Below are 24,342 nucleotides of genomic sequence, written 5' to 3'. Positions count from 1 at the left end.
TTCCCATCTACTAGTACCTGCAATCATCCTAGCTACATTCATATCCGTAACCTCAACCTTGTTGATAAGGTAACCTGAATCCACCCAGCTTTCGCTCCCATACAACAAAGTTGGTCGAAAGATTGAACGGTGCACAGATAACTTAGTCTTGGTACTGACTTCCTTCTTGCAGAAGAGGGTAGATCGTAGCTGAGCGCCCGCATCTCGTGGTCGTGCGGTAGTGCTCTTGCTTCCCACGCCCGGGTTCCCGGGTTCGATTCCCGGCGGGGTCAGTGATTTTCTCTGCCTCGTGATGGCTGGGTGTTGTGTGCTGTCCTTAGGTTAGTTAGGTTTAAGTAGTTCTAAGTTCTAGGGGACTGATGACCACAGATGTTAAGTCCCACAGTGCTCAGAGCCATTTGAACCATTTTTTTCGTAGCTGAGCGCTCACTGCATTAGCTTTGCTACACCTCGCTTCCAGTTCTTTCACTATGTTGCCATCCTGTGAGAATATGCATCCTAAGTACTTGAAACCGTCCACCTGTTCTAACTTTGTTCCTCCTATTTGGCACTCGATCCGTTTATATTTCTTTCCCACTGACATTACTTTCGTTTTGGAGATGCTAATCTTCATACCATAGTCCTTACATTTCTGATCTAGCTCTGAAATATTACTTTGCAAACTTTCAATCGAATCTGCCATCACAACTAAGTCATCCGCATATGCAAGACTGCTTATTTTGTGTTCACATATCTTAATCTCACCCAGCCAGTCTATTGTTTTCAACATATGATCCATAAATGATATGAACAACAGTGGGGACAGGTTGCAGCCTTGTCTTACCCCTGAAACTACTCTGAACCATGAACTCAATTTACCGTCAACTCTAACTGCTGCCTGACTATCCATGTAAAGACCTTTAATTGCTTGCAAAAGTTTGACTCCTATTCCATAATCTTGTAGAACAGACAATAACTTCCTCCTAGGAACCCGGTCATATGCCTTTTCTAGATCTATAAAGCGTAGATACAATTCCCTGTTCCACTCATAACACTTCTCCATTATTTGCCGTAAGCTAAAGATCTGGTCCTGACAACCTCTAAGAGGCCTAAACCGACACTGATTTTCATCCAATTGGTCCTCAACTAATACTCGCACTTTCCTTTCAACAATACCTGAGAAGATTTTACCCACAACGCTGATTAAAGAGATACCTCTGTAGTTGTTACAATCTTTTCTGTTTCCATGTTTAAAGATTGGTGTGATTACTGCTTTTGTCCAGTCTGATGGAACCTGTGCCGACTCCCAGGCCATTTCAATTATCCTGTGTAGCCATTTAAGAAGAATGGAAAAGAAAATTGAAGATGTGTTAGATGACGAGCAGTTTGGTTTTAGGACAGGTAAAGACACCAGAGAGCTGTTCTGACGTTGTGGTTGATGATGGAAGCAAAGCTAAAGGAAAATCAAGATACGTTCATAGGGTTCATCGACGTGGAAAAAACGTTCAACAATGTCCAATTGCGCAAGATGTTCGAAATTCTGAGGCAAGTAGAGTTAAGTTATAAGGAGAGACGGGTAATATTCAAGTCGTACAACAACAAAGAAAAAATAATAAGAGTGGGACACCAAGAACGAAGGGCTTGTATAAAAAGCATGTAAAACAAGAATGTAACCTTTCGCCCCTACTGTTCAATTTATACGCCGAAGAAGCAATGATGGAAATAAACAAAAGATTCAAGAGCGGAATTAAAATTCAAGGTGAACGCATATCAATGGTAAGATCCACAGTGAAAGTGAAGAGCTATAGAATCTGCATATAGGATCAACAGTCTGATGAGTACAGAATATAGACTGAGAGTAAATCGAAGAAAGACGAAATTAATGAGAAATAGCAGAAATGAGAACGACGAGAAACTTAACAACAGGATTGATGGTCACGAAGTAGATGTAGGAACTCTGGTACGTTAGTTACTAATATTATCCACGACGGACGGAACAAGGAGGACATAAGAAGCAGACCAGCATTGGCAAAAAGGGGATTCCTGGCTAAGACCAAGAACGAAGTGTACTAGCATCAAAGTCAGGCCTTAATTTGAGGAAAAATTTTCTGAGAATGGATGCTTGGAGCACTTTGTTGTATTGTAGAGAAACATGGACTGTGGTAAAAACAGAACAGAAGAGACTCGAAGCATTTGAGATGTGGTGCTACAGACGAACGTTGAAAATGGACCGGTAACGTGAGGAATGAAGAGGTCCTACACAGAATCGGAGAGGAAAGACTGACAAGAAGAAAGGACAGAACGACAGGACATCTATTGTAACATCAGGCAATGGCTCCCATAGTACTGGAGAAGGCTGCAGAGTATAAAAATTGTAGAGGAAGAGAGAGATGGGAATGCATCCAGCAAATAACTGAGGACGTAGGTTGCAAGTACTACCTTGAAATAAAAAGGCTGGCACAGGACAGGAATTCGTGGAGGGCCGATTCAAACCATTCTGAAGACTGATGACTTCAAAAAAAGTATTATTATGAAGCACATCTTGAAAGTGTTGATAATAAAACTTCTCTATTTAAACTACGAGGTGCATTCAAGTTCTAAGGCCTCCGATTTTTTTTCTCTGGACTGGAAAGAGATAGAAACATGCGCATTGTTTTAAAATGAGGCCGCGTTCACTGTCAATACGTCCCAGAGATGGCAGCACTGTACGGCAGATGGAATTTAACCGCCAGCGGCGAGCATGAGAACTGTTTTAAATGCTTAAAATGGCGACGTTTTCCTTACTTGAACGACGTGCAATCATTCGTTTTCTGAATTTGTGTGGTGTGAAACCAATTGAAATTCATCGACAGTTGATGGAGACATGTGGTGATGGAGTTATGGATGTGTCGAAAGTGCGTTCGTGGGTGCGACACTTTAATGAAGGCAGAACATCGTGTGACAACAAACCGAAACAACCTTGGGCTCGCACAAGCCGGTCTGACGACATGATCGAGAAAGTGGAGAGAATTGTTTTGGGGGATCGCCGAATGACTGTTGAACAGATCGCCTCCAGAGTTGGCATTTCTGTGGGTTCTGTGCACACAATCCTGCATGACGACCTGAAAATGCGAAAAGTGTCATCCAGGTGGGTGCCACGAATGCTGACGGACGACCACACGGCTGCCCGTGTGGCATGTTGCTAAGCAATGTTGATGCACAACGACAGCATGAATGGGACTTTCTTTTCGTCAGTTGTGACAATGGATGAGATGTGGATGCCATTTTTCAATCCAGAAACAAAGCGCCAGTCAGCTCAATGGAAGCACACAGATTCACCGCCACCAAAAAAATTTCGGGTAACCGCCAGTGCTGAAAAAATGATGGTGTCCATGTTCTGGGACAGCGAGGGCGTAATCCTTACCCATTGCGTTCCAAAGGGCACTACGGTAACAGGTGCATCCTACGAAAATGTTTTAAAGAACAAATTCCTTCCTGCACTGCAACAAAAACGTCCGGGAAGGGCTGCGGGTGTGCTGTTTCACCAAGACAATGCAACCGCACATCGAGCTAACGTTACGCAACAGTTTCTTCGTGATAACAACTTTGAAGTGATTCCTCATGCTCCCTACTCATCTGACCTGGCTCCTAGTGAGTTTTGGCTTTTTCCAACAATGAAAGACACTCTCCGTGGCCGCACATTCACCAGCCGTGCTGCTATTGCCTCAGTGATTTTCCAGTGCTCAAAACAGACTCCTAAAGAAGCCTTCGCCGCTGCCATGGAATCATGGCGTCAGCGCTGTGAAAAATGTGTACGTCTGCAGGGCGATTATGTCGAGAAGTAACGCCAGTTTCATCGATTTCGGGTGAGTAGTTCATTAGAAAAAAATCGGAGGCCTTAGAACTTGAATGCACCTCGTTGACTGAACTGCATGTGACTGCTTTAGTCTTTAATAAAACCTGCATCTGACTGCGTATTTAACTGAACTGAACTTTATCTGACTGCATGAAAATATTGTTGGAAAATTAATACTCAAAATACACATGTGACTGCATGAAAGTTTAGTGGTAAAAATAAATGAAAGTCACCAACCTGCATCTGACTGCGTCTGTGGACTTAGCTCGTGCACTCCTTCCCGTTTAGCCGATAATAAAACATATATTCAACTCAGTCGTAGTGCAATGGCATAAAATTTTCATTATAGATAACTTTACTCATTTTGGCCCCGTTTGTTACTTAGTAAAAATTCTGCCCTGATCTGAAAAATTTGCCAAATGTGCAATGGCATATAGATTATTTCACTCTGATAAATGAAATTATTAGCTTTACTCATGGGAACTTTAATGTACCTTTTGGTTCAATGCAAGCACAGGATGCGGAGAACGACATAAGGTGTGAGATGAAACTCTAATTTTATCTAAAAATATTTATTGTTCAAACTTTTAAGGCATATGTGAAAAACTAAAAAAAACTTCTATAGCATGGATTTGCGAGAAAGTTTCACAAAACGCTTATTGCATCAACAATGGGATTTCTATCTAGCTTTTAGACATTATTTAACCAAAGAAAACCTATTTTATTAATTATTCTTTCTAATTTCCCCAGGTATGTGCCGAGTTTCGCTCAGTATATAACTTATTATGTGCGTAGCGCCAATTCTTACTTTGATGCTGTCACGACCCGGCTGCCTCCTGCAGGCATCTAGATCCGACTCGAAACACATCTGCTGTCTCTGCGCATCTCCTCACCACTACTCAAACTTTTACCGCGTGCACCTAGCTCTGTTAGCTGTCAAAGATCTTACTACTCGAAGATGTACTACTCGTCCAACCTTGCGGTTGGGAACTATCGACATTTTTCACTGGCTCTATCCTGATCGAATTTCAGTACATACCTTTCAGTCTTACCACTGGGTCAAGTAAATTTCTTTAGATAGTTTAATTACTTAAAACAATCATAGCTTGGCGTATGCAGCAATCCTTTCCAAATTCAACCCCATTTAAAAATCTTCCATATTCATAGCTACCCTTTACTGAAACTTCCTGGCAGATTAAAACTGTGTGCCGGACCGAGACTCGAACTCGGGACCTTAGCCTCTCCCGGGCAAGTGCTCTACCATCTGAGCTACCGAAGCACGACTCACGCCCGGTACTCACAGCTTTACTTCTGCCAGTTCGGTCTCGGTCGGGCACACAGTTTTAAACTGCCAGGAAGTTTCATATCAGCGCACACTCCGCTGCAGAGTGAAAATCTCATTCTGGAAACATCCCCCAGGCTGTGGCTAAGCCATGTCTCCGCAATATCCTTTCTTTCAGGAGTGCTAGTTCTGCAAGATTCGCAGGAGAGCTTCTGTAAAGTTTGGAAGGTAGGAGACGAGGTACTGACAGAAGTACAGCTGTGAGTACCGGGCGTGAGTCGTGCTTCGGTAGCTCAGATGGTAGAGCACTTGCCCGCGAAAGGCAAAGGTCCCGAGTTCGAGTCTCGGTCGGGCGCACAGTTTTAATCTGCCAGGAAGTTTCATATCAGCGCACACTCCGCTGCAGAGTGAAAATCTCATTCTGGAAACATCCACCAGGCTGTGGCTAAGCCATGTCTCCGCAATATCCTTTCTTTCAGGAGTGCTAGTTCTGCAAGGTTCGCAGGAGAGCTTCTGTAAAGTTTGGAAGGTAGGAGACGAGGTACTGGCAGAAGTAAAGCTGTGAGTACCGGGCGTGAGTCGTGCTTCGGTAGCTCAGATGGTAGAGCACTTGTCCGCGAAAGGCAAAGGTCCCGAGTTCGAGTCTCGGTCGGGCGCACAGTTTTAATCTGCCAGGAAGTTTCATATCAGCGCACACTTCGCTGCAGAGTGAAAATCTCATTCTGGAAACTACCCTTTACTGTTTACGAAAACGAATCACATATGTATTCAGTATGTTGAGTACCACCACCACCATCACCACCAGCACCGCCGTCGCCTCCTTCCGGAGCCACTCAACGTGGCTCGCGGTGGACCTGACCGCATCGCGAGGCAAGTTCGCCCGCTGAGGCGCGCACAAACCGCCTCGGCTGCATCCGGGCGGGAATTCTAATTAGAGCGCCACTCCCAAGCGGGCGACCAGCTTTGCATCTCGCTCTTCCACCCCTCCGCCCGTATCTGTTTCATTTTCTTTAATTTCCCTCCACCGCTATCTGCTGAGAGCCGCAGCCTCGTAGGCCGCGGCGAGGCGGCGGTCGGCTAAGTAACCAGCCCCTCTTAAAACCGCTGCCTCCGCTGCGAGTCGGACGACCGCAGTTTGCCCACCATCAGCAGGGCTGGCGGGTCGGAGAGCTCGGGAACTCCCAGACCTCATCACAGGCTTGCTTTGAAGTCTGGGCTGCCTTAGGGCTCCGCCTGCACCGCTACGAACGCTGCACAGCCTGCTGTTCCAGTCGAGTTCTACTCTGGTGGGCAAAACTCAAGAACGAAAGTAAATTGCGCATGATGTGTCAGTGCGAAACAACGTAGTTCGATGAAACTTGGGCCATATAGAGGATATACACTGAAGAGTCAAAGAAACTGGTACACCTGCCTAATATCGTGTAGAGCCCCTGCGAGCACGGAGAAGTGTCGCAATACGAGGTGGCTTGTTCTCCACTAATGTCTGAAGTAGTGCTGGAGCGAGCTGACACAGGGCTGTCAATAAATCCGTAAGAGTACGACGGGGTGGAGATGTCAAAAATGCTCAAATGTGTGTGAATTCCTAAGGGACCAAACAGCTAACGTCATCGGTCCCTACGGTGGAAATCCCTTCCGAACAGCACGTTGCAAGGCATTCCAGATATGCTCAATAATGTTCATGTCTGTGGTGTCACCGCCAGATACCACACGCCGGCCGCGGTGGTCTAGTGGTTCTAGGCGCGCAGTCCAGAACCGCGGGACCGCTACGGTCGCAGGTTCGAATCTGCCTCGGGCATGGATGTGTGTGATGTCCTTAGGTTAGTTAGGTTTAAGTAGTTCTAAGTTCTAGGGGACTGACAACCACAGAAGTTAAGTCCCATAGTGCTCAGAGCCATTTTGAACCAGATACCACACTTGCTAGGTGGTAGCCTTTAAATCGGTCGCGGTCCGTTAGTATACGTCGGACAAGCGTGTCGCCACTATCAGTGATTGCAGACCGAGCGCCGCCACATGGCAGGTCTAGTCTAGAGAGACTCCCTAGCACTCGCCCCAGTTGTACAGCCGACTTTGCTAACGATGGTTCACTGACTACATACGCTGTCATTTGCAGAGACGACAGTTTAGCATAGCCTTCAGCTACGTCATTTGGCACGACCTAGCAAGGCGCCATATTCAGTTACTATTGGTATTGATATTGTGTAACACGTACCGTCAAGAGCGACGTTCCTCATTAGTGGATTAAAGTTAAGTATCAAACTAGCTACGTCCGCTTTCTGAATTCTAATTCCTTGTCATGTTCCAGACCTCACGTCAGTATAGTTCTTCCCTCCTCACGCCAACATGCGTGAGCTAAAACGCGTGAATTTCGGCCTCCTCTAGTAACACGGCGTTGGCTCTTCAGCCAACACAACAATGTCTGGGGAGTTTGGTGCCCAGCGGAGATGTTTAAACTCACAAGAGTGTTCCTGGAGACACTCTGCAGCAATTCTGGACGTATGAGGGGTCGCATTGTCTTGCTGTAATCGTCCAAGTCCGTCGGAATCCACAGTGAGCATGAATGGATACAGGTGATCAGACTGGATGCTTACGATCGTGTCACCTATCCTATTAGTATCTAGGCGTATCAGAGGTCCCATATCAATCCCCATGCACACGCCCCACACCATTACAGAACCTCCACCAGCTTGAACAGGCCGCTGCTGAATGATGGATACAAGTGACTGTGCCGGCCGGAGTGGCCGAGCGGTTCTAGGCGCTGCAGTCTGGAACCGCGTGACCGCTACGGTCGCAGGTTCGAATCCTGCCTCGGGCATGGATGTGTGTGATGTCCTTAGGTTAGTTAGGTTTAAGTAGTTCTAAGTTCTAGGGGACTGATGACCACAGATGGTTCAAATGGCTCTGAGCACTATGGGACTTAACATCTGAGGTCATAAGTCCCCTAGAACTTAGAACTACTTAAACCTAACTAACCTAAGGACATCACACACATCCATGCCCGAGGCAGGATTCGAACCTGCGACCGTAGCAGTCGCGCGATTCCGGACTAAGCGCCTGAAACCGCTCGGCCACCGGGGCCGGCGGACCACAGATGTTAAGTCCCATAGTGCTCAGAGCCATTTGAACCATTTGATGGAGTACATGTTGAAACGGTCAAATATTTCTTTAAGTAAAATAATATACCAGGTGATTCGACAAGAAAGAAAAGATTTCAGTTGCTTATTATAGAAGGACTATGAAAGATAAAAGCACATCTCTCGTGTCGCTGGATACAGGAAGGTCCAAAGTTTTACACAGCTGCGCTGTAGTTCGTTTGTAGCAACATGGTGACTGTTCGATAAGAGATATGATTTTGCATGTTGGGATTTGCACGAAGTCGAGTCATTATGCTAGTGCAACGTGCATACATTCTATCTTCGATCCAGCAAGAAGCTGCCTCTGCACATGGAGATTTATGAGTGGCATACAAAATTCTTGGAAACCGGTTGCATATGTAAAGGGTTCAGCACTGGTTGGTCACGCTCGTCTGATGAAAATGTCGAGTGTATCCGAGATGCTTTTACACGGAGCCCTCTCAAGTACCCAAGACAGTGGAGCAAGGATGTTCAACTTCCTCAAACAATGGTGTGGCGCGTTGTGAACGACGTCTGCATATGAAACTTTACGAGTTGCAGCTACTGCGACAATTACGTCCCAGCGACCATAACAGAAGATACGAATTTTGCATTTCAGTTTTCCAGGCAATGGCAGGTGAACATTTTTTTCCGAACGACTCATCTCTTCTGACGAGCCGACGTTTCATCAGTCGGGTAAAGCAAAACGCCATAACGTAAGAGTTTGGCGGCCAAAAAATTTTGGTGTCGCCGTCGAACATGAAAGAGACTCAACATAAGTGAATGTTACTTTTGAATACATTATGGGAGTGACAGTGATCAATATGTTACAAGTATTTGCTATTAAAAACAGTCTTGATCATAATTTATTTAGTACGGTGACCGGTTTCGACCACTACTGTGGTCATCTTCAGACCAATGAATAAGAACCTCCTTCCGCTAGAGAATCACTAAAGTTTGGTTGGTTCTGCATTTATATACGTAACCAGCAGAAGGAAGTTCTTACTCATTGGTCTGAAGATGACCACAGTAGTGGTCGAAACCGGTCACCGTACTAAATAAATTGTGATCAAGACTGTTTTTAATGGTAAAAATAAAAAGTGAATGTATTTGGGTGTCGTTTCTGTTCACAAAGTTTACGAATCTTTCTTTTTTACAGAGGAAACTGTGACAGGAATCTCATACCTGGACATGCTGCACTCCAGTTCACAAAGATTCCAATGATTTCATATACAGACGGCGGCCCACCTCACTTTCGCAATGAGGTGTGAATTGTCTTAACACCACCATCCCACAACGTTGATTTGGAAGATGGTTCAAATGGCTCTGAGCACTATGGAACTTAACATCTGAGGTCATCAGTCCTCTGCAGTGAGAACAACTTAAACCTAACTATCCTAAGGACATCACACACTTCCATGCCCGAACCTGCAGCCGTAGCAGTCGCGCGGTTCCGGACTGAAGCACCTAGAACCGCTCGGCCCCAGCGGCCGCCAATACTGGTATCGAAAACTACTGTTGAGGAAAAGTAATTCTAGAGGAGGATTTCCCGTTACCTCTCGAAGGTCACATGACCTCATACCTTGCAACTTTTTTCTGTGGAGGTACATAAAAGACAGTCTTTGTCACACCTGTTTCAGCAGTTCTTCAACAGTTGTCGATTCAATAAAAGGGACGTGTGATTTGTGTGTGGAACGAAATGGACTAGCATTTCGATGTTTCTCGAGCAACGGCTGGTGCTCCTGTTGAGTGTATGATGTGGTACCTGTGCGAATAAAAAACTCTGAATATGTCTCTATTCAGTGACAGCGCGATATCTTTCTGTCTTCCATAGTATGTTTGTAACAAACAACTGAAATCTGTTCTTTTTAAATCACTCAGCATTTACTGACCACAGTAGGCACAGCTAGGGGTGAGGCGTAGGATAGGTGCTGAGAGTAATTAACATACAACTACCTTCAATCAAATCCTTATTGCACGTTGAACACCCAGGCTATGGAATATCGTTTGACACTTCCTGAGTAGCTTCCTGAAACAATAATTCACTACAACCTCGCTTTGCTTTTACAATTTCTTAAATAAAAAAGGTATAAGCTTACAATTAAAAAAAAAGTTGAACTGATTTAAATGGAATCAATTTATTAAAACTTGCTTATAAGCTTTTAAAATGTAAATGCCGTATCACAATCATATACAGATGCCTTTCAAACGCCAACACTTTAAGTAATTCAGGTAACTGAAAATCAATGCATGACGCCCGACCTGCGCTGCCTTAACTCTTGGAGGCCCAGTTACATTGTGATGCAACACAACCGCCAACCAGCCGCACCTCTGTATGACCACTGCTGCTCGTACCATCAATTCAATAGCAAAAATCAGAAAATATTGTGAGGTCTTCTGTAACACATGACAGCTCGTAAATTACTAAAATGTAACATAAACAGATGATCTAAAATATTAGTCCAAAAACAAATGGTAAATTTTACTATTAACGAACAAGGTGAAGAATCCCCAACATTTATTATTATCACTTGAGGTATCCTCAACGGCACAACAGTTTGAGACATGCAATTTGACCGTGATCATAGTTCCGCCAACACAAAAATTTGGTGACCAGAGCAACTCCGGATCATCATTTGACAGAGTCCTAATTGGGCAATAATTTGCAAGTATCTAAACTTGCTAGTGAAAACTGTTTCCTACCATACAACTGTTAGAACATGTACTACGTACCCGTTTACTTCATGGGCCTTAGCTCACTGATTACAACTTTCAAAGATAATTATATTTTTGGGTAAATCTCATCTGCAGCTTTGTACAGTGTCATAACTGACACGAGTGTGAGCTTTAAAGTACGTTTCACAATACACAGCGCCAAGATCAGGCGTAAAATTACCAAATACAAAATTTACCGCTGGAAAACATGACAGCTGCGAGTAAGAGTTTAACATTTGAGGACCAATTTCGATACTTCACACTTACTTAGCAAACTGTAAGTCCTAACCAAATTAAATAAATCCGCACCACGCCCTCCAGATTCACGGCGAATGTACGAACTTTCTCAGCCTTCAGCGCAATCAGTACACGGCCACGTCACCGTCAAAGGAACAGCGGCTACTCCTCCAAAGGCGTCCCATCCGAAGTTAGTGCGTCCGCTTACTTCCCGAAAGAAAGCCTCGCGTTGCCTTCTTCAGGGATCCGGAATCAATTGCTTTTAACCGGCCAGCGAACCCTGCTGTCCTCAGGGAGCCGCAAACAGTTTGGTTCACTCTGTCTCTCTCCAGTCGCGGAAACACTTTCCTGTTCTCTCTCTCCGAGCCAGCTGCCCCTCCCCTCCACCCCCCCCCCCCAAACACATACACAGCCTTCCAAGCAGTGTCCACATCAGCTCACCTCCTTCATCCACTTCCTGCACGCATGCGCCCGATCTTCATCTTGACCGCACGAGTCTACACTCTGATGAAGACCGTCCTGCAACCTGCGTTCAAGGATCATCTTTCCCTTTCATGCCCTCTATAATACATTCGAGTACTTCTCACGTGCTCTCTCGCAGTGCATTGTCGAGCGTCTGTTTTCCTCAACAATTGGCTGTATATACACCTGCATTCGGTGCTGCAGCCTTCCTGCTGCAGATGTTGCCGTGGTCATTGCATCTGGCTTCTTGCTATTTTCACCGGTTTTGCAACAGTGGTGAGTGATCACTCCTGTACTTTAATATAAGTTAGCTTCCACACACTTTTTCAGGTTTCTTAAGGTATGTCTTTTTCAAGCCTACAAGCATGAGTTGCAGTGTTCACTTACACGGCCTACAACCAGTAACTTTTTGTTTTCTTCCTTTAGTGGATTACTCATCATCCAGTTTAACTGGTAATGCTTATGTCAAGTGCCGTCCGAACGTTGGGATACCGTACTGTTTCAATGACCTAACGTTGAGTACTGACATTTTTGGTGTTATTAATTTGCTCCTGATTCACAGTGTATGTTTTTGTAGATTTTTAAAAAATCAGTATATGGGGTTACAAAATCACGATACCGGTCGGGTGTAGTCTTGGAATGAAGGATCATCAACACGTCATAGTTCCTACTAGAGGACCACCGCCGACTACCAGTCCCATCTTTGTGAAACTAAACCCGTAGGAATGTAAATGCCTTCATACATGAATTACATGTTTTGTTCTTACCCTGTAATCTCACAACAAAATTTTGTTGTAAAAATGAGTCGTGGATGAATAAAACTATAACAGACTCTACTGACCAGTCTGGTGTGTCTGTAGAAGACAGCAGAAGGAAAGCTGAAGTTTTAATTTTTACGCATAATTCATCAATGATGTTGGAGGATTTCACATGTGCGCTGCGTCTCACTGTCGTACAGATAGTAATAGGCATCCCTGCCATAGAGGAGCAACCGAAAGAGCTGAAAACCAGGTGCGGTTGGAATCCCAGTTCGGTTTTACAGAGAATACTCTACAACATTGCCACCTTACTTAAAAATGGCTCTAAGCACTATGCGACTTCACATCGGAGGTCATCAGTCCCCTAGACTTTTTTTTTGGTCATCAGTCTACTGACTGGTTTGATGCGGCCCGCCACGAATTCCTTTCCTGTGCTAACCTCTTCATCTCAGAGTAGCACTTGCAACCTACGTCCTCAATTATTTGCTTGACGTATTCCAATCTCTGTCTTCCTCTACATTTTTTGCGCTCTACAGCTCCCTCTAGTACAATGGAAGTCATTCCCTCATTTCTTAGCAGATGTCCTATCATCCTGTCCCTTCTCCTTATCAGTGTTTTCCACATATTCCTTTCCTCTCCGATTCTGCGTAGAACCTCCTCATTCCTTACCTTATCAGTCCACCTAATTTTCAACATTCGTCTATAGCACCACATCTCAAATGCTTCGATTCTCTTCTGTTCCGGTTTTCCCACAGTCCATGTTTCACTACCATCCTCACTACATCCTCAGAAATTTCTTCCTCAAATTAAGGCCGGTATTTGATATTAGTAGACTTCCCTTGGCCAGAAATGCCTTTTTAGCCATAGCGAGTCTGGTTTTGATGTCCTCCTTGCTCCGTCCGTCATTCGTTATTTTACTGCCTAGGTAGCAGAATTCCTTAACTTCATTGACTTCGTGACCATCAATCCTGATGTTAAGTTTCTCTCTGTTCTCATTTCTACTACTTCTCATTACCTTCGTCTTTCTCCGATTTACCCTCAAACCATACTGTGTACTCATTAGACTGTTCATTCCGTTCAGCAGATCATTTAATTCTTCTTCACTTTCACTCAGGATAGCAACGTCGTCAGCGAATCGTATCATTGATATCTTTTCACCTTGTATTTTAATTCCACTCCTGAACCTTTCTTTTATTTCCATCATTGCTTCCCCGATGTACAGATTGAAGAGTAGGGGCGAAAGGCTACAGCCTTGTCTTACACCCTTCTTAATACGAGCACTTCGTTCTTGATCGTCCACTCTTATTATTCCCTCTTGGTGGTTGTACATATTGTATATGACCCGTCTCTCCCTATAGCTTACCCCTACTTTTTTCAGAATCTCGAACAGCTTGCACCATTTTACATTGTCAAACGCTTTTTCCAGGTCGACAAATCCTATGAAAAGTCTTGATTTTTCTTAGCGTTGCTTCCATTATTAGCCGTAGCGTCAGTATTGCCTCTCTCGTCCCTTTACTTTTCCTAAAGCCAAACTGATCGTCACCTAGCGCATTCTCAATTTTCTTTTCCATTCTTCTGTATATTATTCTTGTAAGCAGCTTCGATGCATGAGCTGTTAAGCTGATTGTGCGATAATTCTCGCACTTGTCAGCTCTTGCCGTCTTCCGAATTGTGTGGATCATGCTTTTCCGAAAGTCAGATGGTATATCGCCAGACATATATTCTACACACCAACGTGAATAGTCGTTTTGTTGCCACTTCCCCCAATGATTTTAGAAATTCTGATGGAATGTTATCTATACCTTCTGCCTTATTTGACCGTAAGTCCTCCAAAGCTCTTTTAAATTCCGATTCTAATACTGGATCCCCTATCTCTTCTAAATGGACTCCTGTTTCTTCTTCTATCACATCAGACAAATCTTCACCCTCATAGAGGCTTTCAATGTATTTTTTCCACCTATCTGCTCTCTCCTCTGCATTTAACAGTGGAATTCCCGTTGAACTATTAATGTTACCACCGTTGCTTTTAATGTCACCAAAGGTTCTTTTGACTTTCCTTTGTGCTGAGTCTGTCCTTCCGACAATCATATCTTTTTCGATGTCTTCACATTTTTCCTGCAGCCATTTCGTCTTAGCTTCCCTGCACTTCCTATTTATTTCATTCCTCAGCGACTTGTATTTCCGTATTCCTGATTTTCCCGGAACATGTTTTTATATCCTCCTTTCATCAATCAACTGAAGTATTTCTTCTGTTACCCATGGTTTCTTCGCAGCTACCTTCTTTGTATCTATTTTTTCCTTCCCAACTTCTGTGATGGCCCTTTCTAGAGATGTCCATTCCTCTTCAACTGTACTGCCTACTGCGCTATTCCTTATTGCTGTATCTATAGCGTTAGAGAACTTCAAACGTATCTCGTCATTCCTTAGTACTTCCGTATCCCACTTCTTTGCGTATTGATTCTTCCTGACTAATGTCTTGAACTTCAGCCTACTCTTCATCACTACTGTCTTGTGATCTGAGTCTATATCTGCTCCTGGGTACGCCTTACAATCCAGTATCTGATTTCGGAATCTCTGTCTGACTATGCTGTAATCTAATTGAAATCTTCCCGTATCTCCCGGCCTTTTCCAAGTATACCTCCTCCTCTTGTGATTCTTGAACAGGGTATTCGCTATTACTAGCTGAAACTTGTTACAGAACTCAATTAGTCTTTCTCCTCTTTCATTCCTTGTCCCAAGCCCATATTCTCCTGTAACCTTTTCTTCTACTCCTTCCCCTACAACTGCATTCCAGTCGCCCATGACTATTAGATTTTAGTCTCCCTTTACATACTGCATTACCATTTCAATATCCTCATACACTTTCTCTATCTGTTCATCTTCAGCTTGCGACGTCGGCATGTATACCTGAACTATCGTTGTCGGTGTTGGTCTGCTGTCGATTCTGATTAGAACAACCCGGTCACTGAACTGTTCACAGTAACACACCCTCTGCCCTACCTTCCTATTCATAACGACTCCTACACCTGTTATACCATTTTCTGCTGCTGTTGATATTACCCGATACTAATCTGACCAGAAATCCTAGTCTTCCTTCCACTTCACTTCACTGACCCCTACTATATCTAGATTGAGCCTTTGCATTTCCCTTTTCAGATTTCTAGTTTCCCTACCACGTTCAAGCTTCTGACATTCCACGCCCCGACTCGTAGAACGTTATCCTTTCGTTGATTATTCAATCTTTTTCTCATGGTAACCTCCCCCTTGGCAGTCCCCTCCCGGGGATCCGAATGGGGGACTATTCCGGAATCTTTTGCCAATGGAGAGATCATCATGACACTTCTTCAATTACAGGCCACATGTCCTGCGGATACACGTTACGTGTCTTTAATGCAGTGGTTTCCATTGCCTTCTGCATCCTCATGTCGTTGATCATTGCTGATTCTTCCGCCTTTAGTTATAAGATATGGAGATTAAGAAAGGACCATGAATGAAATGCTGTGAAACACGCTACACGTAAAAAAAATAATGAGGAAAGAGGAGATTACTCAGATGCAGAGATTTTACTGTGCAGACGGGGTTAGAACTGGAGCCAATAATAGCCAGCAGCAATCAGCCACAACATAGAAAGTATTTTAGAATATTGCGTGTCGTATAAAATTCAACTCTGATGTTGCGGAAGTGTTTAAATATTGCCTCAGAACCACATATTTCAAATGGAACGAAGAGTTCTATGAACAGACAGATGGTGTCGCTATGGGGAGCACCTTAAGCCAGGTTATATCGAACTTCTTTATGGAAAAATTCGAGGAGCGGGCACTGGAAACCGGGGACAAACCGAATATTCTGTTGCGTTACGTGGATGATAAGTTTGTTTTGTGGCGGCGTGGTGGGGAGGAACTGGGTCGTTTTCACAAACATCTGAACGGGATGAATCCGAAGATTCAGTTTACGAAGGAGGAGGAAGCAGCGGAATATTAAATTTTCTTGGTGTACTACTTTTCAATAAAGAAGATGGTAGCTTGGGCCACACAGTTTATCGAAAACCCACTCACACGCACCGTTACCTACAACGGGATTCGAACCACGACCCACAACAAAAGCGAGGCGTCATAAAAACGTTGGCGGATAGGGCAAGGAAAATCTGTAAACTAGAGTTGCTTGACGCAGAATTAAAACATCTCACCACTCCATTGGTCAAGAATGGTTATTCTTTCGCTGAGGTGAAAAGAGCGTTAAGGCGACCGAGGAGAAATCATAGTGATGCTCAAGCGCCTGTGGAAACGAAAGTTTTGCTGCCATTCATTAAGGATGTGACTGACCGCATCTGAAAAATCTTCAGAAAGCGGAACAAAAATGGTTCCCATGGTTCTGAGCACTATAGGACTTAACACCTGAGGTCATCAGTCCTCTAGAACTTAGAACTATTTAAACCTAAGTAACCAAAGGACATCACACACATCCATGCTCGAAGCAGGATTAGACCCGCGACCGTAGCAGTCGCGTGGTTCCGGACTGAAGTGCCTAGAACCGTTCGGCCACAGCGGCCGGCAAAGCTGAACATCGCGGTAATTTACACACCCACAAGGAAGATACAGGACATCTAAAGTTGGCCCAGGATGCTCTCCAACCGCTGGAAAAATCTGGAATTTATAGCATTCCGTGTAGTTGTGGGCAGGTATACGTGGATACTACAAAAAGAACTGTCAAAAAACGACTTAAAGAGCGCAAGGGCAATAGCAGAAGAGGGGAGATTGACAATCAGCTGTGGCGGAACATATTTTACACGCAGGAGACCATCACATTCATGTTGACCGGACTCACGTACTGGCAGCCACAAACGGATACAACGAAAGGCTATACAGAGAGGCCACAGAGACTGTGAAACATTCCAGGAACTTTAATAGGAAGGAGGAGGGCGTGAAATTGAATGCAACTTGGATTCCGGTGCTGAAGAAGATGTGTACCAGTCTTCCGCCGTGGGATGATAGTAACAGCAGACGGTAGTAGTCGACAACGCGCAGTTGCGCCCGCATATTCAAAACACGTGATGTCACGCTCTGCGCAGAAGCTCGCGGAAGCGGAATTTTGCTGTAGTCAGGAGCGAGTCAGGGTGTGAATCGGACGTTGAACGAAGTTACGATCCCCCTTGGCAATGCCCTCCGCAGATGGGGACGAATCGCTGGGTTTTGAAGCGAAGTCCCTTAGACTATGGCATAATAGCCCGGAATATTTTATTAATTGTGACAATTCCGGCCATGAAAGTTTACATTTTACAATCGTATAAAATTTTGTAGGAATGGCGTAATCTGTTCTTACTGTATACAATGACATACGCAGTGTAAATGCAGAGAGGTAGAGGTGCAGAATTGAAGAAAGGACCAAGAACCGTGCCCTGTGGATCACATTAAGTGTTAACACTGGTAGCTCCACTAGTGACGAGAACAGTGGAGGTTGGGGCTTACCCTACATATAGCTGCTGGTGCCCTGCACGTCTCGGCAAGCGGCAAGTGGCGGTAACGCGCACTGGGGGGATTACCCGACGTCGCCGCCGAGCCCGCAGGTCCGCAGGGGGCTTTCGGCGCTGATGAAAGAGCGGCCCTGAGCCCCCGGCACGGTCGCCATTTTTCTTCGTGGCAGCCCAGCTGGGCGGGGCAGCGGCAGAAGACCTCGCCAGGCCCCCACACTACTGTTTCATTAAAATCGCAGCACGTAGTGAAGCCCTACGATGAAAGGGCGAAAGCAGTGAAATGGGTCATATTATCAAAACTTAAGGCTCCGTCCTTTACTTAAAAAAAGTTTTGAAGCAATCGACGTAAATCTCTGCACATTATTTATTGAGTCTTGAACAAGCCACACATCAAAGATGTTAAAGTTGCTCTGTCTAAAATGAGGTATGACCATGTGGTGCCGGCCGCGGTGGTCTAGCGGTTCTAGGCGCTCAGTCCGGAGCCGTGCGACTGCTACGGTCGCAGGTTCGAATCCTGCCTCGGGCATGGATGTGTGTGATGTCCTTAGGTTAGTTAGGTTTAAGTAGTTCTAAGTTCTAGGGGACTGATGACCATAGATGTTAAGTCCCATAGTGCTCAGAGCCATTTGAACCATTTTGACCATGTGGTAAGTCCTGTAGTCTGGAAATCTTATTTTAAATAAAAAAAACAGTTTTCGTAATCTGTAGGACGTTGCGCAAAAGCAGTAGCACAGTATTTTGAAATTTGAAAAAGTAGTAGAATAGTGGACGTTTGAAGCACAAATGTACTCTTGTCGTGTTTGTTTGGTCACGTTTTTTTGCAATAACTAATGAATAAATTAAAATACAAAAAACAGCATATTGTGCCTTGAGGACATGTCCAGAGAGTAATTCAGCCAAAGTTAAGAAAGAAACCTTTATTAGCATACCCACAATCCAGTCCGTCAGCTTGGAAAACACTGTTTTGTAATGGCGAGAAGTGTGAATGGTAAAAAAATTCGGAATTGTATTCGCAGTTGCTAATATTGACAACCATCAGCGTACAGCTGACAATGAAAATTAGTTCCGGAATGTGACTCGAACCCGGAATTCAGAACAACACAGTCACTGCGATATCAATTAAAAAAAAAAAAACCTGTAGAGAGAGACCAATACTTGACCAGGGTAATCAGACTTTATGGATGTTTGTTGCAGTGGTTGTTCTGAGACACAGAGGCCTACATAGGACAGACTAGCGAGCACAGCTGCACTGAGTAAGACTTCTGACTAAGAACAGTTCAGTAATAATGTGTGAGGAATGTACCTTGAAAGTTAGGCAGTAACTTTCTGATACACCATGGATATCGGCTAAATACCGGTATCGGACAGCGATTCTAGAAAGGGGGTTGTGTGTGTGTGTGTGTGTGTGTGTGTGTGTTGTGTGTGAGGTGGGGGCAGTAGTTGGGGAATGACTGCCAGCATGTGAGATAAGGGTGGGGGGGGGGGGGGTGCTGTGCAGTAGCTGAGGAATGTCTACCTGCATGGGGGAGGGAGGCAGGGTAGTAATTTGGGAATGACTACCTGCATGGCAGAGGGGGGAGAGGACAATAGTTGGGGAATGACTACATGCATGTGGGAGTGTGGGGGAGGAGAATAGTTGGGGAATGACTACTTGCATGCCTCCACATATCTGCATGTGAGGGGGAAGGAGGTCAGTAGTTGGGGAATGGCAATCTGCATGTGGGAGTGGGGGTGGGCTATAGTTGGAGAAATGATAACCTGCATGCCTCCACATCTATCCCTATGTCTTACACCCTCTTACTCATGTCCCCTACATCTCCGCCTGTGCTAAGCTGGCTGCATTGCTACCAGTGGCCCAGTTCCCCATTCATTCGCGTCTGCTGCTTGGGAACTGTGACAGTCTGTAAGGCTACGTGTGAATACTAATTTCTTTGACTTTCCTGTAGTATTCATTTTGTGGTAGAAAGCAATAGGTTGCCTGTCCTTTCTTGGAACACAAGATGTCTAAATTGTCAAATTGTCTCCATGAATACATACAGCCCTCTGACATGGATGCAGCCACGCACAACCCTCGTTTATTATTTACACGAATAAAACGATCCAAGAGTCGAGACAAATGTTCTATTTACTGCTATACTAAAGCACCAAACAAATTGGTGTAGGTATGCGAATTCGAATACAGAAATATGAAAACAGGCAGAACGCCGAGCTGAGGTCGGCAACGCCTATATAAGACAAGTGTCTGGCGGAGTTGTTAGATCGGATACTGCTGCTACAACAGCAGGTTATCAAGATTTAACTGATTTTTAATGTGGTGTTGTGGTCAGCGCACGAGGGATGGACCATAGCATCTCAGAGGTAGCGATGAAGTGGGGATTTTCCCATACGACCATTTCACGAGTGTACTGTGAATATCGTGAATATCGGGAATCCAGTAAAACATCAAATCTCCGACACCGCTGCAGCCGGAAAATCCTTTAAGAATGCGACCAATGACGACTGAAGAGAACCGTTCAAATGGTTCAAATGGCTCTGAGCACTATGGGATTCAACTGCTGTGGTCATAAGTCCCCTAGAACTGAGAACTACTTAAACCTAACTAACCTAAGGACAGCACACAACACCCAGCCATCACGAGGCAGAGAAAATCCCTGACCCCGGCGGGAATCGAACCCGGGAAACCGGGCGTGGGAAGCGAGAACGCTACCGCACGACCACGAGATGCGGGCAAGAGAACCGTTCAACGTCACAGAAGTGCAATCCTTCCGAAAATTGCTGCAGATTTCAATGCTGGGCCACCAACAAGTGAGAGTGGGAAACATTCAACGCAACGTCATCAATACGGGCTTTCGGAGTCGAAGGGCCACTCGTGTACCCTTGATGACTGCACGACACAAAGCTTTACGCCTCGTCTGGGCCCGTCAACACCGACATTGTACTGTTGGTGGTTGGAGACATGTTGCCTGGTCGGACGAGTCTCGTTTCAAATTTTATCGAGGAGACGGATGTGTACAGCCTCACGAATCGATGGACCCTGCATGTCATTAAGGGACTGTTAAAGCTGGTGGAGGCTCTGTAATGATGTGGGGCGTGTGCAGCTGGAGTAATGTGGGACCCCTGATACGTCTAGATACGACTCTGACAGGTGGAACGTCCATTCCGGCGGACATGGGCAATTCCAGTGGAACAGTGCGTCACCCCAAACGTCCAGAATTGCTACAGAATGGAACACTCTTCTGACTTAAAAATTACAGAGTGCAGCAATCAGTATACTTTTTTAGATTTTATTACGCAAATCCAGATTTCGGCTAGTGGCTAGCCATTCTCAATGCACTACTTGCTATTCTCGATGCATGTAAGTCACTGTTGTTCGGGCGTCAGTCAGTGTCGCTGAGTGTGCCCACTTTCGTAATGGAAGGTAACCTGATGACACTCTTCTGAGTTTAAACACTTGTGCTGGCCATCAGACTCTCCCGACACGAATATTATTGAGCATATCTGGGATGCCTTGCAAAGTGCTGTTCAGAAGAGATCACCACCGCTCGTATTCTTATGGATTTATGTACAGCCCTCATTGTGTCAGTTCCATGCAGCACTACTTCAGAAATTAGTCAAGTCCATGCCTCGTCGTGTTGCGTCACTTCTGCGTTATCGCGGGAGCCCTATACCATATTAAGCAGGCGTACCTTTGGCACTTCAGTGTAGATGCTTTAGTTTTTGCATTTGATGTAGCTCTTATAGCATCTTGAGAGTGTTGTGTGGGACGAAAATAAACTCGTCGGTGCAATAGTGAGTTCTTTGGTTTACTTCTGGAGGAGACAGATTGGGTACTGTAACACATAAATATTAGGTAACTTTGTTACAGCACAGGTAAGAAGTATTGCATAACTTTGTTCAATAGATTTCTATAGGAATGGCATGAATATTTACAACCGTCTCTGAACATTAGCGTATCACTTGATGCAGTCAAATTTGAAGTCTCTCCACATCAGTCCCCTAGACTAAGTAAAACTTATATAACTTCACTGATAGTTCCACCTAGTACACCGATTACGCTGCTGGCCTACCAGATGACGATGTTGCCGTAGTAAAAGATTGAGTTCTGGCCTGAGCGGTGCTGTGGTGGACCGTCAGTAGAAGAGCGGTTTCGCCGGTACGGCTATACTTTAGTGGGCGCAGCTGCGGCAATGTCGCATTTATCGACTACTTTCCCTTGTCGAGCGATCGATGATTTGTAGAAAACAGATATCCAACAGCTTTAAATTTATGGAATAATTTTATTGTGTTACCAGTTTCGGTGCCTCATTGGCATCAGATTTAGGCGCCTGCACAAATCATTAAGCTTAGAGTGGAATACAATGTGTTGCGCAACATCGTTTGTCATTATTTAAAATACACTGAATAGCCAACGAAACTGGTACACCTACCTAATATCGAATAGGGCCCCCGAGAGCGCGCAGAAGTTACGCAACACGAGGTAGCATGGACTCGACTAATTTCTGAAGTAGTGGTGGAGGGAAATGACACCATGAATCCTGCAGGGCTGACCAGGGGGTCGAGATATCTTCTGAACAATACGTAGCTAGGCATGCCAAATATGCTCAATAATGTTCATGTCTGCAGAGTTTGGAGGTTAGCGGAAGTGTTTAAACTCAGAAAAGTGTTCCTGGAGCCACTCTGTATCAATTCTCCCGACATGTGAGGTGTTGCATTGTCCTGTTGGAATTGTCCAAGTCCGTCGGTCTGCACAATGGGCATGAATGGACGCAGGTGATACTTCCGTACCCGTCACCTGTCAGAGTCATATCCAAACGTATCAGAGGTCCCATATCACTCCAGCTGCACACGCCCCACGCCATTACAGAGACCGCAGCTTGAACAGTTCCTGACATGCAGAGTCCACGGGTTCATGAGCTTGTCTCCACACCCGTCTGATCGATACAATTTGAAACGAGACTTGTCCGACCGGGCAACTTGTTTCCAGTCATCAGCAGTCCAACATCGGTACTGATGGACCCAGGCGAGGCGTAAAGCATTGTGTTGTGCAATCATCAAGGGTACACGAGCGGGCCTTCGGCTCCGAAAGCCCATGCCGATGATTTTTCGTCGAATTGAGCGCACGCTGAAACTTGTGGATGGCCCAACATTGAAATCTGCAGCAATTTGTGGAAGGGTTCCACTTATGTCACTCTGAACGATTCTCTTCAGTCGTCGTTGGTCCCGTTCTTGCAGCATCTTTTTCCGGTCGCAGCGATGTCGGATTTAATGTTTTACTGGATTTCTGATGTTCATGGTACTCTTGTGAAATGGTCGTACGGTAAAATCCGCACTACATCGCTACCTCGGAGATGCTGTTTCATATAGCTCGGCGCGCCGACTATAACACCAAACTCACTTAAGTCTTGATAACCTGCCATTGTAGCAGAAGTAACCGATCTAACAACTGCGCCGGACCCTTGCTGTCTCATACAGGCGTTGCCGACCGCAGCAGTTTGTTCTGCCTGTTTACTTACCCCTGCATTTGAATATGATTGCTTGTACCAGTTTCTTTGGCGCTTTAGTGTACATCCTTCGTTCCACATTGCTAATTTTCAGCACTTCAGTTTTTGGCGCTTCGGTGTGTATGTGCATTAGTGTAACGTATAGAAAGAAATCTAAAATACAAACACGGGAAAATGAAATGCATGACATACAATCATTGGTCGCTGTGAACTGTCATGTACCTATTAATTCTGTTAATAAAAATAACATTAATGAAACAACGTTCCAAAAAATAATAAAAAGTACTGTATTGTAGTAACTAGGAGAAACTTCATAGAAAAAATACGCTGAATCATGTCGTACAAACGATAGTGTCAGATACAATGGCCATACTGTGCGAAAGATCATGAAGACAGAGTATGTGTCTTAAAATATTATTATGGACAATTAAGGAAACGAAATAATGAAAGCATAAATAAGTACCATAAAGTAGGAAAGCGATCGGGTTACAATGGTATAACTGAATTGAGAAGAAATGCTACAACCGCTCTAAAGAATAGAAAACCAGAAATGAAAACCATGCAGCAACCTATGTTACAAAACGTAAAATTCTTTCTCCTTTTTGGTCGCTGTGCAAATAACCGCTAAAAGATGTGAAGCACAACAAAGTAAAAACAAAATACTGTCCTTAAACTTGTAGTATGCAGCTGTAGTTAACTCGTGTGTCATATACATTGAAAAACCAATTTAATATAATGTAAGCAAAGGTGTAAGACAAAGAAAAATATAAAACTAGAAACCATCAACAAAGTAAACTCTCAGACTGTGTGCATGATGGTGTGAGTGTAAAGAAGGAAATGAACTCTAAATCAGTCAACACTTACAGTGCCTGTCACTGTATAGCGGAGATGTAAACATTTTTGTAATAAGAAACTTAGTTAATCGTTCTAGCATACAATTCGATTCTTGTGGTTGGGTTGCAAGATACCAACCTTGCTTTGGCACGTCGGTCT

This window comes from Schistocerca cancellata, chromosome 10, assembly GCF_023864275.1.
Source record: "Schistocerca cancellata isolate TAMUIC-IGC-003103 chromosome 10, iqSchCanc2.1, whole genome shotgun sequence".
NCBI lineage: Eukaryota > Metazoa > Arthropoda > Insecta > Orthoptera > Acrididae > Schistocerca > Schistocerca cancellata.
Note: the sequence above shows the minus strand (reverse complement) of the source record.